A 17,581-nucleotide genomic window follows, 5' to 3' on the forward strand; every position below is an offset into this window, starting at 1 on the left:
GGGAGGTCTCACAGAGAGGATGCTCTGAACGAGAGGACTCCAGGTTCCAGTCCTCTGTCCACTCCCCCAGCCTACCACCCTGCCTCTGCCTGCCCTCTCTGGGCCCCTCCTCCCTCTTCCTGCTGAGCTTTCTTTTAGGGAATTATCATCTGCTGGGCTTTAATTACTGGTCCCGGAGGCCCACCACCTCCCTCACCAGCCGAGACTCTGTAATCCCTCTGGCTAGGGCACAGGCTCAGCTGCAGGCCTCCGCCTCCCTGGGGAACGGCGCCCCAGGTCTGCACAGCAGCTCCCAGCTCCGGGGGCAGGAGGCCGCAGGAGGAGGAAGTTCCCTCCGGTCCACGTGCCACCAGCAAGGAGTCAGGAGGCGGCGTTCTGAGGGAGCACACTCAGGCCCTGGCGGGTCACTCTGGTCCTCGCTCCAGCGGGACCCCGCTGGGCCCAGACTCCCTTCAGCCTCCACCCCGGCCTCCAGCTCTCTTGCTGCCAGAGCCCTCTGCTCCAGGCCCTGTCCTACCTCCAGGCCGGCTGAAAGGTGTGCTCCCGACTCCTGGAGACCATCCTGACTCCTTGGGGGCAGGGCCCGAGGAAGCAAATGAGCCTGACCTGTGACCCCGGCGCCCATCAGATGCCCGCCCAGCCTGGCTGTGGGAGCAGCTGGGACCCCAGCTGTGTGTGCAGGAGAACAGGGCAGGTGGGCGCTTGGTCCAGTCCCAGTGTGCCCTCCACTCACAAACCCTCACTCTACGTGGGAGCGGGGCGCATGTGCATGAGGCTGGCACCATTCTCAAGGCTGGACAGGGGGCAGTGACAGTGACCCCTGGGTGACAGCGATGAACCTGGAGGCTGCAAACGGGGCCTGCGCTCTGAATCTGGCCACAGGTGAGTTTCCAGACTAGGTGACAGCACACCCAAGCCAGACATCACGTGAATATCTGAGTTCCAGTTCCTAAGAAGGTGGGGGACAGCTCCTGGGCTGCATCCCCAAAGGCCACCTGGGAGAGCTGAGCTGTGGCCCCCGCCCTCAGTAGCTCTACCCACTGTCCCCGTGGGGCCTGGAAGGTGGAGACCCCGGAGCTGTGCAGACTCGAGCTCATCCTTGGTCACTCCCCCGGGGTGACACGCCTGCAGATGAGCAGGGCCTCCATGCGAGTGACGGAGGGGACAGGACGCACCTCTGGCCCTGGGAGAGGCGAGAAGGCTGATACCACGTGGGGTGAGGTGCTCAGGGGACGGAACCCCGCAGGGGCACATAGGCAGGCAGGGTCTCCTCCAGCTTCGGGACAAAAGGCTTTTCCTGGGAGGAGCCGACATCTGCCTCTCTCTGTCTCCCTGAGTGCTGCCCTTGAGAAACAACAGAGAACCTTTCTGGTCCCATCCGTGCCTCTAACTCCTCATGACGCCGTTTCTGGCCCCACAACCCTCCCTTGGCCAGGCTTCCCTCAGACTGTGGGACCTGATCCAGCAGGAACCGCCCCCCCTTTGCAGACTCTCTCCCTTTGGTAATGGAGCTTCGGGTGAGTCCAGCGACGTCTGAGTCCCCTGGAGGCACTACTGAGACGACAGCCACCTCAACCCCAGTCGGCCTCCCAGAAACCCTGAGAGGGGAGCAGTGCATCTCCCTCCCAGAGGCCACCAGGCCCAGGGCCCCTGCCGAGGTGACACACCGGTGCCTTGAAGGGGCAGACGCGCCTCCCTGTGCATCTGGCTGCAGCCAAGTACCCTCCGGTCCACTCCCCTCTGCGGGACGAGTCTTAAACAGACTTGCCCTGGTTTTTCTTACCTTCCTGACAGTCTGGTCAGGAAAGAGCTATGCTCCCACTGTACAAAGGGGAAACTGAGGCTTAAGGAAGCATGAGAGGCCTTGGCTTGTGTGCTCACGGCTCCTGGGCACACAGGCTGGTGCCCACTGCGTGGAGTGGAAGGGGCAGGATGGCAGGCCACCTTCTGGACACAAACACCAGGTGTCCTGGTTCACCTGAGTGCCTCCCTCTCGTGAACCACACCACCACCTGATTCTGGGGTGCGGACTGAGGGTCTCCTGCCTTCTTGTTCCATGACTGCAGGGCTTAATGGGAGCCAGACAACCAGGCCAGGCAGTGGGACCTGATCCAGACCTTTCCAGAAAGGGCTCGGCAGCATGGACCCAGAAGTGTGGGTACCTGGTGGCCAGCAGTCCCACAGGGTACCTGTAGCTGGTCTGCCCTGGTCATCAGCCAGAGTGGATGGCCGTGGGAAGGAGAGGAGCACAGCCCACTCCAGCTGGCCAGTCATCTGCTTGCCACATGTCTGGACACCACAGCCCTGCACCCCATGCAGCTCGGACCTCCGAATGAACAACATCAGGAGCACTGTGAGAATGACAAGGCCTACCCTTGGGCACCTCAGCTTCCCAGGGGTCATGCAGAGGGAACACCCCTCATCATGGAAGTCTGGGGGCAGCTGGGAGCTAGAAGGGGGTCTGGGTCTTGGGATCAGAGGACTTGGTCCCCAACCTCTGGCTCTGTGACCTCAAGCATGCCACTTCTCTAAAAAGCCGGAACCACAAACGCTGACTCGCAGGATCTGGGCAAACAGGCTCAGTGCCTGGCACAGAGGAATAGGGATCCACAGGGCTGGTGGTGCCATCCCGACTCACAGAGAGGCACAAATAGGTGTGCACACACACAGCACGAAGACACAGCACAAAAATGCCCAAATGTCCACACTCACAGGAGGACAGCTCTTAACCTCAACCTCTTGGCAGGAGCTCCACGGACCTCAGAGAACACACCCGGGGGGTGGGTGTCTTCAAAATTCAAACCAGAAGCTCAAATTGGCTGTGGGCACGTACCCTCAATGCCTTGCCACCTGCCCCCCAGGGCCGCTCCCCTCCAGGGGCCACGGGCCGGAGCTGGCCCTGTCGCAGTGGGACCCTGGGACCCTGCCACGTCCTGCCTCTCTGGCCGCAGCCCCGGCCTCTCCCCGGCTGGGGGATGTGAGCAGGAATGGCTCAATCAGGATATAATCGTTTTTAATTAACGTGCGGATCATTTCACAGGCTGATCTCCTTGGAGACCGGAGGGAAGATGGTCTTTTAAGAATTTCTTTGCCTCCCCCCGCCCTCCTCCCAGTCGAAGGCCGCCCCCCACTTCACCCACCCAGCTGCAACCTTGAAAATGGCATAGAAGCCTGGTGCCTGCATCCCTCTGGGGGCCATTAGGAGGAGCAGTGTGTGCCCACACACAGACACACACGTGCCTGAGCTCGAGGGCACACTGTCCCCCAGAAATGCACGTGGGATCAGAGACCCACAGACATGTACACATAGGGACACACACAGATTCACACACACACAGGTATGCATGCAAGCATACATGCCCAAGGATATAAAAATAGGGCCCGAGGCACACAGAATACACGGGCGTACACACCCAGGCTGGCAGGCATACCGACCCCCAAGAATACACAAACAGGATCAGACACACAGACATATGCACACGCAGGCACACGGGAAGGCGTCCAAGTCGAGACACCAAAGAAAGGCCCAAATACCCACATTCACGGAAGGGCTGCTTCCAGGGGGGACACAAGGCCCTTGTCCTGGCGATGGGAAGTCAGAGCCATAATCGCCTCACCTGACACACACCCCTGGCCCTGGCCTCTGACCTGGGGTGCCTTACCACCTGCCCCACTGGAATCCGTGACCAGAGGAGCTGCCACCTCCCTTCCACCCACCTGGTCTGGATCCTCCTGGGCCCCCTAAAGAGCTATTCCATTCCACCTTGACCCAGGCCACACAGCTCCGAGCAGCCCTAGCTCCCCCACTGGGAACCCTGCCCCCAGTCGCTCCCAAGGGTGCCCAATGGGCCTGGGGGGGGCGGGGACCTCCTCTCTCCTTTTTCTTTAACCAGATCCCTTCCTTCCCCATTTTCTCCCCCACCATTCTAATTCTTTTCCTTTCTCTCCAAGCATCTCTGCTCCCTCTCCTCTTTCTCCCCTCCCTTTCCCTTCCTCCCCAGGGACCTCCTGGGGTCGAGCCGAGCCAGAGGGAGCAGCTGAGACATCGCTGGTCTTCCCCCTCTTCCCCACCGCAGGGTCTGTGCCAACACCCGCCCCAGCCCCAGAAAAGACACAGAACTACTAGGACTGAAGGCCAGGGCAGGGGCATGACCAAGGGGGTCCTCTGACATCTGCAGTCCCACTCTCTCTCTGCATCTGCTTTGGCTCCTCAGCTTTATCTTTTGGAAAATGGGATGGCAGAGAGGAAGGGGGAGCCATGGGGCAGGGGCAGCAGGGAATCCACTGCTGGCCAATCACAGGCTGGCACCTTGGGTGGCCCCAGGCACCGTGAACATCATGGCCATAGCCAATGTGTGAGACACAAGGGCTAAGGGGCCTGTCTGGTGCTCCAGACATCAACATCAGAGGCGAGTGGGTGCTCCTCCTCTCCTGGGGTCTCAGTGCCCCCGTCTGTGAAATGGGCAAGGCCAGCCTACAGGACCCCCTCTTCCTGAATTTGGAAACCAAAAGGCGAATTCAGCAGCCTGTTCTTGGCTGCTATGTGACCTTGGAATTCACTTCCCTCTCTGGGCTCCCGTTCCTTCTTGTCAAAGGAGGGGGTTCAGACAGGTGATTCACTGCCGAGGCTCTTTCAGTTCTGAAAGAAGGTTCTGGATCGTGGGGAGGAAGTGTAACAGTGTCCCACTTATCAGGGGAAAAATGAGGAGCCTGTTTCTCCCACTGCAGGCGTGAGCAGCGTCATTTTGAGGAAATCGTTTTAAACATCAAAGGGAAAAAAAAGCTCTCCTCACGAAGAAATCCACTACCTCGTTCATCAGGGGCAACCAGAACATGGAACAAAAGGGTAATATTAAGTAAATGGTGGTGCATCCACCCGATTGGAAAAGCCTGAAGACATTAACCGCGGTGTTTATGAAGAGTTGGTTACAAAACAGGAAAAGGCTCCCATGAGCGCCAACGAAGAGAGCAGGATATACGTCTGAACAGAGAGAGTGCCGACAAGTCTCTAAAAAACAACCCAGCCACCAAGCCGAAAAGACTGCGGAAAACGACATCAAAGTACTAACACTGTCACAGCCCACCGAGACTGTCCACAACCTTTTTTATTTTTCTCAATTTTTCAGATTTTCCCATTAATCATATTTTAAAACATATATATTGAAAAATTATTTCTTAAAAATGAACACCTTCAATTGAGAAACTTTCCCTTTCCATTCATTTATTCATTCATTCAATACTGGTTCATTCATCCCTGTGTCTGTCCAGCCAAAGCCCAGTGTCCATTGTGGCCAGGTCCGGCTCTCACCTGCAGGAAAGGGAACCAGGGGAGGAGGAAGACCCCCCCCCACCCCCCGAGGAATGCACCCGCGGGCATGGACCCTACAGGGGTTCTAGTGAGCAGAAATCAATCCTGCCTCCCTGTGACCTCCCAGGCTGGCCCTCAGCTGTGAAGATCTCAGGGTCTAGCCTTTCGGTCAGAAACCGACCTTTACGGTGGGGCTGCGGAGTGGGGAGAGTCCCCCCACGAGGCCATAGGCTCCGGCTGCACCAGCTTTCCCAGGCTCTCCCACTGCAGCACCTTCTCTGGGCTCAGAGGGGGGTCCTGAGAAGGCACCCCTCCACCTGGTGGGAATACAGGGTGGGAACATGCTGTGAGCTCAAAGGGTCCCCACTGCAGCCTCCTGGGTGGGGGCTGACAGGGTCGGGGAGGATTAACTCTCTCCACGCCTGGATGGAGCCACAGAACAGCCTTCCCGTGCTGTCCCCCACCCCCGCAAGGATCCCCTCTTTGAATAGAAGGATTTCCTTCACCTGCCGGGGCTGGCAGTCCTATCCCTGGGCCTGCTCCCTACCCCAGGAAGAAAAGGGGGGCCGCTCCCTGGAACGTAATGAATACAAATTTCCACCGGCTCTCTGCCCCCACTCACACTCCCAACTAGCCTTGGCCGTTTCCACCCCGCCCCTCCCCGCAAGGCACAGAGGGATGGAGCGCTCTGTGTGCAGAGACCCCGCTGACCCCGCGGCCCCCACTCTGCGTTGAGCGCCCCCAGGCCTGCGGTCCCCAGAAATTCTCAGGGGTAGCACTCGCTTCGCAGTGCCCAGGCGGGAAAGGAGAAGTTCCCACCCCCTTCTCCCCGCCCCCAGCCCCTAGGGGAGGGGCGAGGGTCGGATCTCCGGGTCAAGGAGCAGCGCCTGCTGTGGACCGCAGGAGACAAACACCCCGTCACACACACACACTCACACCACCCTCAGGATCACCTCTGAAGCCCGCATTGTACGGGAAGGAGGGGGGGAGTGGCTGATGGGGGGAGGGGGGCTCGACATGCCTGCACTCACCAGCCAATCACCAACCCCAAGAGAGGCTGGAACCCGCGACCCCGGCCCCCGAACCCGAGCCTCGGGCCGCCACCGCGCACCCCACCCCGCCCGACCCACCCGATGTCAGCGTCTCTAACCTAAACAAGCCCCACCCCCAAGGAGTCCCCCCTCCGGCTTCCCGGGGTTAGTAGCCCCCTGAGAGACCAAGCTCCGACCTCTCCCCACAACCGCACAGGCGCGAGGTTTCATTGTCAGCCTGTCCACTGGGGCGCGCGCGAGGCTGGGGTGCCAGGGCAGGGGACTATAGCGGCCAGTGGGGAGGGGTCTCCGGGGGAAGTGTTCGGAGCCGCTTCTCCTGCCCAGTCCAGATCCGGAAGCCGCCGGGGGAGGAGGAAGGCGGGGGCGGGGAGAGCGCGACCTCGGTGCTCGCGAGCGGCGAGGCGGGGCCCAGGCGGCCGGAGTGAGCGCCCGAGGCGTCGGGGGCGCCGAGTCCCCCGGGAGGCTGCGCTCTAGGGAAGTTTCCCACCGGTGGCCCGGAGCAGGACGGGGCTCGCAGCCGACCCTCCCCGCCTGACCAGCTCCGCGGCGCAGACTGAGAACTTGAGCAAAACTCCTTCCTCCCCGCGTCCCTCCCTCCGGTCCGCGGCCACCAGCCCCGCCATCTCAGCCCTCAGCCTTCGGCCAGTGCCACGGTCGCCAAGACCTCTCACCAGTGTGTGGTGGAGAGAAGGGGAGGGGGAAATCACCGGTACAACCAAACTGCGGCCAAAAAAAAAAAAAAAATTCCTTCTGAGACCGATTCCCACAACGGGTGTGGAAAACCCCAAACAGGCAGGTCTGCAACTCCAGCCAAGACCGCGGCGCGGTAGGAGGGGTGCCGGGGGCGGGCGGAGACCCCGGCCGGCAGCCTCGGGAGCCCTCGCGCCCGGATCGTCCCCCCACCCACCAAGACACAAAGCTTCGCCGCCAACAATACCTGCGGGCTCCTCCTGGGTCTCCCGGGCGCGGGCGCTGCGCGTCTCGCCGCCTCCCTTCCCCGCGCCGCCTCTCCTCCTCTGCTCGCGCGCGCTGTCCCCTCGTCTCTTCCAGAACGCGGCGGCCGGATGAGATCTTTGGGAGAAAAAAATGTGAGCGTTCGCACGATTCCTTTCTCTCCGCCCGCCGCTCGCGGCGGCCGGGGGCTCGCTTTTTTCTCCCTCGCGCTCCCGCGCGCGCCGCGCCTCTCGCGCCCCGTGTTTCCTTCTCAGCAGCCCCTGCGAGCGCCCTCAGTAGCCATTATTCACGGGCCACCGGGGGACAGGAGGTAGAGACCGCCCCATGGCCGCATCCACTCGCCGAGCGCGATGCGGGCGCGGGGCGCGCGCGGGGAGGGGCGCGCGATGAGGGGCTTGGCTGCGCGCAGCCCGCGCCCCAGACGCGGGGGAGGGGAGGAGGCTGAGGGGGCAGGAGGTAGGGGGCGGGGGAGGACTAGGAACTGAAGGGAGCGGGAGGAGGGGGCGCGGGGGAGACGCTCCGGCGGCTCTCACCGCGGGGCTCGGGGTCACTGGTTAGGAAGCTCCGAGGCGCTTAGGGACCCGGGGCGGGCGGGGGTTGGGGGGGTGGTAAGTATCTTCGTGTGTGCGCGCGCGCGCGCGCGTCAGAGAAGGAAGGGGAGGGAGGGGACGCTTTAATATTTTCCCAGTGACTTACGAGCCCGTGGGTGAGCTCCTGGCTGCGCGCTCGGGTCCGTGTGTTTATTAGTGTGGCTGTGTATTTCTGGTCTGCCCCTCGTGTGAATGTCACAGGGCGGGGGGGCCTGCTGCGAGCTTGTGAATGTGCTTCTGGGTCTCGGGGGGACTGAGTGATGCGCTGCCTGCGTGGGGTTGTGTGCGATTGTTTATCAAGGGCTGCGGGACTGCGCCTGTGTGGGCCGTGTCTGCATGAGGTTGTGCGCGTATGGGATTGTGTCTGCGTGGGCCCGAGTGTGTCTTAGGGGTGTCGTGTCTCCGTGAGGGCTTGTTTGCGTGAAGCTGCGGTTGTAGGGGCGGGGGACCAGCGAGGGGTTGGGGAGCGCCCGCACGCGGTCTTGTGTGGGGCTAACGGGGCAGTGTTCTGCGTGCGGGGCCGAGGCCTGGCTGGAGGAAGGGGGCCGCGTGGCGTCAGGGACCGCACCGCCCCAGAGGCACGAACAGGCCGCTCAGGGGTCCCAGCACAGCGCGGCGAGTGGTGGCGGAGGAGAGAAGGCGGAGACCCGGGGACCCGCATCCCGCCCCCGCTCCACAGACGCAGTTTAGAGCTCCTGGCACTGGCCGGCCCCGCGGTCCTAGAGGCACCGGGTTTGGAGGACTCGACCGGGCCGGGGAGACGCCTACGGGCTGGGGGCAGCGGGGACCGAGGCTTGGAGATCCGTGAGCAGCCCAGAAGCGCGCGGCGAGGACTGCCCGCCGAGGCGGGTGGCGGTCCGGAGACGGTGGAGGACCAGGCCGAGACAAAGAAGCGCAGGGCCAGGGCCTCGAGGCGGGACCGTACCTCCGGTTCCCCCGCGGCCGAGGGGCGGGCCCTCCTGGCCCCAGTCCCGGGCCGCCGCCGTAGCGGCCCCAGAGCCCCAGGGACGCGGAATTACGCGTCCCGGGCGGGGCCAAGGTGTGGGGCGAGCGGTTGCGGGGGGGAGGGTTGCGCGTAGCCGGCGGGCGCCGCGCCCCGGGGCTGTGATTGAGCGCCTGGCGGCCCGCCCCTCGCCGGGCTGCTCACCGCCCACGCAGCCATTCATTCATTCATCCGTTCTCTCTCCATCCACCCACCTTCTACCCAAACACGTGTCCGGCCTGTCGTCCGTCCATCCGATTATCGCGCCAGGGATCACACTGACGGTCAGCGCTGGCTCTCTCCACTTTCCTTGCCCGCCAGCCTGGCCGTCCCACTCACCTTGGCCCCCACCTCGCGTCCCCCCAGGCCCCTGTCTGTCTGGCGGGAGGGAGGAGCGCACCCCACGACCTCTGTCACTTGGTCTTTGCTCTTCAGTGATGGCCAGACCCCTGTCCCCACCTACTAACCGCCCCTCCACTAAGGGCTTTTTACATAAGGGCTTCTCCCCACCCTGCCGGACCTTCGCAGAGACCTGGTGACTCCCTGGAGGGCAGGGGCCAATACCATATCACACCACTCCTGGAGTGCCTCCTCAGCCCACCACCTCCTCAGCCCGGCCCCTCTGGGCTGGGCAGGCGGTGGTGGGGAGCAGCGAACTGGGGGTGGGGGTGACGAGAGTGCATCGAGAAGGGGTTTTATGAAGGACTGCCCTGCCTCCAGGTCCTGGGCAGAAGGCTGTGCAGGTCCTAGTGGTCCAGGGGTCATTAGGACTCCAGGGGCCAGAACAGTCACCCCAAACCTGCCATTTGTAGGTTGTCAACTGAGGACGAAGAAAACAAGTTCCTGGTCTCTAGCCCAGACCTCATCCATCCAAGTGGCCAGAGCCCCTCCACGCTGTTCCTTCTGCCTGGGAATCAGCATCTAGCAGTCAGGCGTGGGAAGCACTGGCCAGGAACAGCTTCCAGTCTGCCCAGTCCTGAGGGTGGCTGCCTGGTGCCAAGAGCAGACCATTCCCAGAGACAGACCCTCTGCTGACTCCGGGCTCACCTGGTGAGGATGCAGCAAAACCTGCAGATGCCAGATCCCCCAGCCAACCCTGAGCACCCCAAGCACCCCCTCCTCTCTGGGCTCTAGCCCCACCCACTTCTAATATGCAGATGCTTAGTCTTCAATTATCTGGCCTGGGAACCAGGGTTACTCAGTACTGAGGCCACTGCATGCACCATTAAAACAAAAAGTCCCAGTTCCTCCTGGGACCCCCGACTCAACCTTAGCGCTGCCTGACCCTCAGCCTGTCTCTGTCACATCCTGACTCAGCCATCTCCTCCAGGCAGCCCCCCAACAGGCCAGGTGGTAGGTGGGGGAAAGGGTGGTGGTAGATGCCCACTTTCCCTAAGGACAAGCACACTCACTCCCCTGCGCCCTTCATCACTGTCTCATTCTCACCTCGGGGCCTTTGCACTTGCTGATCCCTGTGCCTGGAACGCTCTTCCCCACCTTCTAATGTACCGTATGTAATGTATTTTGTAGGCGCTTTTGTTTGTCTGCTCATTGGCGCCTCCTCCGTCCCTGGGATGGTGCCTGGCACAGATTCAATAAGTATCTGGTGACTGAACGACTGAGCCTGATCCAGACGCTTCCTCTTCTCTGAACCCAGGGCCCCTCTGGAGAACAATGGGAGAGGATGAAGAACAGTGGGGCAAGGACAGGTGGTATGACTCATCCAAGGTCACTCGAGGGCCCTTCATAGATTCTGGATTCCGATCACGTGTCCAAGGGGTTGGGAGAAAGGAGATGGCGGAGCTGCCGCTCATCCCAAAGGAGAACGGAGCCCTTTCCCAGGCAGAGGACAGACGCCCCCACCTGGCCAAGGCCCTTCCACCAGTGCTGTCAAGGCAGGGCTCTGCCCATCTCTGATTGAAGCCAGGATCAGAGCCATCAGAGGGCTTGTCAAGAACACACAGCAGGACAACTGATCCCCACCTGACTGTAAAATTTCCAGACCCTGGCTCAGTGCCAGGCCCAGAGCAGGCATTCAGGATGCTCTTAGCAAAGCAATGAATGAAGCAACAGCACCAAGATTCAGACTGAGGTGTGCCCGGCCCTGGACCCCTTGCTTGTTCCCTCAGCCCCTACCAGCGGGATCTGCAGGATGGTGAGCTGGGCCCACCACACAGCAGGTCTGTTCGTCCATGCTGAGGGGAGGCTGCCTGGCTGCTTGGCTCCCTGCTCCAGCCAGGGGTCTGAGTCCATGCCCTGCCATGTGAGTCCTGCTCCAGGCTTGGCAGGGAGAGGGAACCCTGCACTTGGCTGGTGGGAGAGTCCCATGGGCCAGGGTGAACATTCACGGTCTTGGTGAGGGGAAGCTGTTTCTTGGGGAGAGATGTGGTCAGAGCCTGAGAGCCTGGGCCAGGATGGTGCCCATTCACTTGCTCAGCACTGTCTGCAGAGCCACTTTCCTGCAGACCCAGTGTCCAGGTGCTGTTCAGGGTGAAATAATAAATAGGGGCTGAGGAGGGGGGGCGCCCAGGCAGATCATGCAGTTGGGGGGCTCCCAGATGCTGGGCTCACTGACAGGCCACCAGAGAAGGGGTTAGCTAGGGCCCACCCTCCTGGTGGGCACGAGAGGCAGAGAAGAGGGACACAGACTCCAGCCATCAGGCCCTGCAGGTGCTACCAAGACCCAGATGTCTCGTTCAAGCTCAGCCCTGGTGTGGTGACTCCCAGGCCTACTTGGCTTGGAGGGCTGTGGCTCGCGGAGGAAAGGACGCAGCACTGGACGCCTGGTCTGCAGGTGCGCGGGCCTCAGGTCAAAGGTGTGCCAGCAATTTTAAGTTTCCATCTTGTCCTCAGCTCGGCCACCCTTCCCATCTCAGAGCCAGGTCTCTGAGGGCCAGATGGCTGACTGGCCCCTGGCACCCAACCACTTGGGCAGTATTTATGGAGCACCTCCTATGTTCCAGGGACTGTTCTACGTGTGAGGAGTCAGAGCAAGGAGCAAAATGGAGCTCCCCTTCTTCCTTGTCAGGACACAGTCACTTAGGTGAGGTGTGCTGCGACAAATAAATAAAGGAGAGCTTCCCAGGTCACACAGTGGTAAAGAACCTGCCTGCCAGTGCAGGAGACAAGAGATTCAGGTGTGATCCCTGGGTCGGGAAGATCCCCTGGAAGAGGGCATGGCAACCCACTCCAGGATTCCTGCCTGGAGAATCCCATGGACAGAGGAGTCTGGTGGGCTACAGTCCATGGGGTCACAGAGAGTCAGACACGACTAAGTGACTGAGCATGAGCGTGGGGCTGGGAGTACAGGGTGGGGGAGCTGGTTTCCCGTCGGTGCCCAGGAACTGGCACTTGAAACAGGTGACAGCAGACCTGAAAGACGAAGGCAGAAGGCAAGCAGCTACCTGGGTGCAGAGCTGCCCAGACAGAGGGGACAGCACAGGTGGAGCCCAGAGGCTGGGGCAGGGCGAGAGCCCTCATGGAGCCGCCAAGGCTGGAGTGCAGGAGCCAAGGGGCACGTGGGAGGAGACGGGGACACAGAAGTGACAGGAGCCACCCACAGGCCCTTGTGCATATCTGTGAGGCCCCCGGGTCTCCTGAGGCGACAGATGAAGTATCTCTGGAGCAGGCCTCATCGGGGTGGCGCCTCACAGGGTGGGGGCTCAGAGAGCCAACAGGGCATCCAGTTCTGGGTTTATTTTGGAGGAAGGGCTGACAGCATTAGCTGTAGTGGGCAGCCAGGTGGGCATGTGGAGTGGGCTCTCCCATGGGCGGGCCATTCTCCTACCCCTGTGACTGTCAGTGACCCTCCTGGCCATCTGTCAGCTTAGCCAGCCTCACTTTTAGTGGGTGTGCTGGAAGCCTGCCTGATCTACCACGATGTCCATGCTGAGCCTCATTTTCCCCCTTTCATGCATCTGTGGGCAGGCCCACAGCCCTGGGGGCTGGCTGGGCTGGGGTCTGCTCACCTTGTTTGCTGAATGTCAGGCCAAAGGCCAGTTTTTTCTCCCCTGCCTTTGATCTATAAGGGCTTCCCTCATAGCTCAGCTGATAAAGAATCCGCCTGCAATGCAGGATGACCCGGGTTCGATTCCTGGGTCGGGAAGATCCACTGGAGAAGGGATAAGCTACCCACTTCAGTATTCTTGGGCTTCCCTTGTGGCTCAGCTAATAAAAAATCCACCTGCAATGCGGGAGACCTGGGTTCGATCCGGGGTTGGGAAGATCCCCTGGATAAGGGAAAGGCTACCCACTCCAGTATTCTGGCCTGGAGAATTCCAGGACTGTATAGCCCATGGGGTCACAAAGAGTCAGACACGACTGAGTGACTTTCACTTTCACTTGGTTCTGAACAACCTTTGATCTCTGCTGGCTGGGGTTTTCTCTGCTATCGCTCTGTTTGTCCATCCTTCCTTCCTAGACTAGAGCCCACCAGATGAGGTCGTATAACTTCTGACTCAGACAGGGCAGAACCACCAGCTGCGGACACTGTCCCCTGGGCATGGGACCCAGCCGGGAGGCCCTTGACCTCTCTCTCACACACACACCCCTACTGGTAGACCCCCAGCCTCCCTCTGCTGGGGGGTCTTGGCCAGCACACCTGAAGCACCCCTCCCCCACCATCCTCTCTCAGCGTCCAGAGCACTTGAGATGCTGGACCATCTCGCTGAGCTTGGAGACCGCACGGCCCTGCCTTCTGAGGGCAGAGGCTGGTGGTTGCGGACAGGGATCAGTAGGAGAATGAAAAGGAAAGAGGGAAGACAGACAGACATTTGGGAAGCATGGATGAAGGCCAGAGGGTGGGGAAAGGAGTGAGGGTGAGAGACGGGAGCAGAGTGGAGGGCAGTGGGGACAGGGAGAAGGGAGGCTGGAGGGGAGGGCGGGCAGGGGTCTCCAGGCCCCTATCCCGCTCTGCATTCTCTGGAGACGGCACTCTTGGCTTCTGACTATGACCGTGGTCACCTGCCCCCAGTGCTTCTGGCCTGGCTGGGGTCCCGACTTGGTCCTGGGAGCAGCACCTTGCAGCCTCATGCCTGCCTGGTGCCCAGCGGGGCTCAGCAAGAGGCAGGGGCAGCGGTGTGGCCGAGAACTCACCAGTCCTCTGCTCCAGTGCAGACTGACCCCTGACCCCCGTCACAGTGCCAGCACCCCCACCCAACCTCAGCCACAGACTGACCTCTGACCCCACCCCAGCCTGAACCCGGATGCTGGCAGAGGCAAACCATAGTGACCATCCCGTGGACACGTTCCTCCAGGGACTATGTGGAATGAAGGGCAAAGGCCCACTTCAGGGCCACTCACCCCCCAGGTAAGAAGCACCATCAACTCGAGTGGCCCCCCAATAAGGCCCCAGACCTGCCCAGGCCAGTGAGTGCAGGCTGGACACACACACATAACCAGGCCCGGGGCACAGCCCCAACAGACATGCAAAGACACACAGACGTGTGTACACAGACTGTCTCTGCCCCTCGTCCCGCTCCCTGGGCCACACAGCCCTCCTGCCTAGGCCCAGGGGTTCCCCAGACAGCCCCTACTTTCTCACGGGCCCTCCCTGGGCCCCAGTGGCTTCCTCTGCCTGCTGGGGTGGGAGCCCAGCAAGAGGCTGAGCGTTGCAACCTCCCTCAGACCCCCCACTTCCAGGAGAGAAGCTGCCCACATCACACAGTAGATCCTGGCCATCGAGACCTCCATACACACACACCCCTATCAGACACACACATGCATTGTATGCAGGCAAGGAGATGCACACGAAGCATGTACACACATGCAAGGGGCACAGAGCAAGGATACGCAGAGCCTCCTCTCTGTGCAGGCAACACGCGCACACACGCCCACACCCGCCTGACTCACCCGTCTCCTACCCCACGCGCACAGGTGTCTCTACCTCTGGTGGTTCACGTGACCCCTCCAGCCCCTTCCTAGCTCAGCTCAGGGCTCCTGGGGCCTCTGCTCTCCCTCTCGAGCCCTCCTGTCCGTGCCTACCTAGACCAGGCCGGCGGTGGCATGTCCTTACTAGGGGCTGAGGTTGCACCCTCCCACATACCCTGAACCAGGAACAGCACCACCCCTGCCAGCCCCCGGGAGCAAGTCTGGCTCTGCCACATGCTGGCTGTGTGTCCCTGGGCAGCCCCACACCCTCTCTGAGCCTGGTTTCCACAGCTGAGAAAGAGGGGTGATGCTCCTGCTCGCAGGTGGCAGAGGTGGGATGGGGTGGGGGGACACGGGCTGAACAGCAGGCTGCTGATGCCTCTCTCCCTAAACTGAGCACAAAGCTCATGGTCTGTGACCCGGACAACCGCCCAGACTCCGCAGCAGCTGCAGCAGACGCGAGGACTAGCCCCTCCCACAGGCTGACGGAGCCCAGAGAGTTGAAGCAGCCACAACGGAGGCTGAGTGCTGCTCAGCCTCCAACACGGTCCCACGCACCCCCAGGACATGTGGCAAGAGACCACTGGCTGCTTCCCCTCGCTTTTCTCAGCCTCAGTTTTTTCACCTCTCAAAAGGGAGAGCGGCAGGGCCCGGCTGTGCCAGCTAACGGAAATGAGCGTGTGGAAGTCGCCGGGGGATCTGCCTGCTTGATCTCTGGGGATAGTTACCCCTTCTGGTCAATGGAGAGAGCTGAGTTTTCAGTCTCTGGGATGAGGATCAAAGTCCACTTTCACAGTGACATTCAAAGGCTGCATTTGCACACCCTACTCAGCTAACTGCTGGGGCAGAGGCCCCTCAGCCCTGCTTCACCCCAGAACCTCATGGCCTCTGGCAGCCCAGTGAGGGCAGGGAGGGACTGGGGGGCCCCTGTGCCACAGACCCAGAAATGGGGGCTCAGAGAGGGAGCTGAGGGGGAGGAGAAGCAACAGGAGGACAGCGTCCCCTCCATATAAGGAAGAGTCTGTTCACAGGCAGAGCTGCCCAGGAACGGAACGGGCTGCCTCTGGAGGTGGGGAGCCGCCTGCGGCTGACAGCGTGCAAGCAGAAGGGGGTCTCCGGGTGGGGACACCACGCAGGCCAGGGGAGGGCCGTGGGCATCTCCAGTCCTGTGACTCGACCAAGGCCACGTGAGCAGGCATGGAATTCCAGAAGCCCAGAGCAGCCATATGAAAGCCCGCAGAACTACAGACGGCGCCCAGTGGGCCAGAGAAAGGCACCCGGCGGCCCTCCATCGAGTCCCTAACCTCATCACAGAGCAGTTAGTTTTCAGAGGGAAATTCCTAGTTTTAGTTTAGAAGTTGTAAGGTATGTGAAAGTAGAAAGGAAAAAAATCCAGGGTTCCCCTCGCCCTGGGACAATTATCACTAAGTCAGTTTTGCTTAGAGTCCTGACGGGTTCTAAAGTTTTAAAACTTGGGTAGAATCCACATACTGAAAAATTCACCCTGTCAAAGCAGTTTTTGGTGTCTACACACAGTCCTGCAACCATCAACACCATTTCCAGAACATTTTCATCAGAAGGAAAGCAGCCCCACCCCACAGCAGTCACCTCCTCCTCCCCAGCGCCACAGCCCCCGACAGCCACTCATCTGCTTTCTATCTCTAGGGGCCAGGGCGCCCCCTCCTCCAGCCTCCCAGTGCCCACCGCGCCCCCTCCAGCCCTCCATCAGCCAAGGGATCCACTGAGACTCAAGTCAGATCCCGAGAACCATCAGTGGCTCCCAGTCCTGTGTGATCCGGCTTCCTCTGCCTCAGCCACACTGGCCTCTGTCAACCAGGTCCCACCTAGAACCTGTGTCTCCTGGTCTCTGCTTTCCCCACCTCTCCCCGTAGCTCCGCCTGCCTCCCCTCCTTGACCAGGACATATCGTCTGACATTCCTTCTGTCCCACCTTTTTCACTAAAATGGCAGCTCGCACCTAGCACGGAGTCAGAGGTCAGTGAATATTTGGGCTGTTTCCAGTAAAACTTCCCTGGTGGCTCAGACGGTTAAGCATCTGTCTACAATGTGGGAGACACAGGTTCGATCCCTGGGTTGGGAAGATCCCCTGGAGAAGGAAATGGCAATCCACTCCAGTACTATTGCCTGGAAAATCCCATGGACAGAAGAGCCTGGTAGGCTACAGTCCATGGGGTCGCAAAGAGTCGGACATGACTGAGTGACTTCACTTTCACTTTTCCAGTAAAACAGGCACATGCTAAGCCCACACACCCACAGGGCACTTGGATGAACTGGCAGTGTCTCTGCTGGTGGGCACACCCAGTATAGACCACGCAGTGCCCCTCCTAACCCTACCAGGGGTTCTCCTGACACTTCGGATCCGGTCGCCTGGGCCGCAGGGCCTCCGGACATGCAGCCCGGTCCCTTCCCAGGCCCCCAGAGCCCCCGCCACGCTGGTGGCTGCTGTGCCCTGTGCCTGCTCTTGCAGCCCTGCTAAAGGGTCCACCTGACCTGCCTGCTCGGGTCCCCCCACACACCCCCTCTGACAGAGCTGGGGGCACCCTGTCCACCTGGCCTCCCCTGGCCTCAGCTATGCCCAGCACAGTAGGGCTCCTTAGGAGGCAGGCTTCCTGCCCCGAGGGTTCTGCTATGACATGTGGGTGAGAAGGGTCCAGCTGGGGTCAAGCTCAGCACCCACACTTGTCAACCACCTACTGTGCACCAGCGGGAGGCACAGTGTTGGAAAACTCGGGGTTGGTGCCCGGCGGGTGTGGGGGTCAGATCTAGAGAAGAGGTGGGAGGGCTGGAGCCCAGAGGTGCTGCTGCAG

At 61.0% G+C, this 17,581-nt stretch overlaps 1 protein-coding gene across 1 annotated transcript in view; it reads right to left on the reverse strand.

Annotated features, from left to right (window-relative positions):
- RAI1 (retinoic acid induced 1) overlaps positions 1 to 17,581 on the reverse strand; it is a 103,454-nt gene that overhangs the window by 61,159 nt on the left and 24,714 nt on the right. Inside the window, exon 2 of the mRNA XM_052658528.1 lies at positions 7,298 to 7,431. The gene's annotated coding sequence lies outside the window, so the exon portion shown is untranslated. The remainder of the gene's footprint in view (positions 1 to 7,297; positions 7,432 to 17,581) is intronic.

Source organism: Budorcas taxicolor, chromosome 19 (assembly GCF_023091745.1).
Source record: "Budorcas taxicolor isolate Tak-1 chromosome 19, Takin1.1, whole genome shotgun sequence".
Classification (NCBI taxonomy): domain Eukaryota; kingdom Metazoa; phylum Chordata; class Mammalia; order Artiodactyla; family Bovidae; genus Budorcas; species Budorcas taxicolor.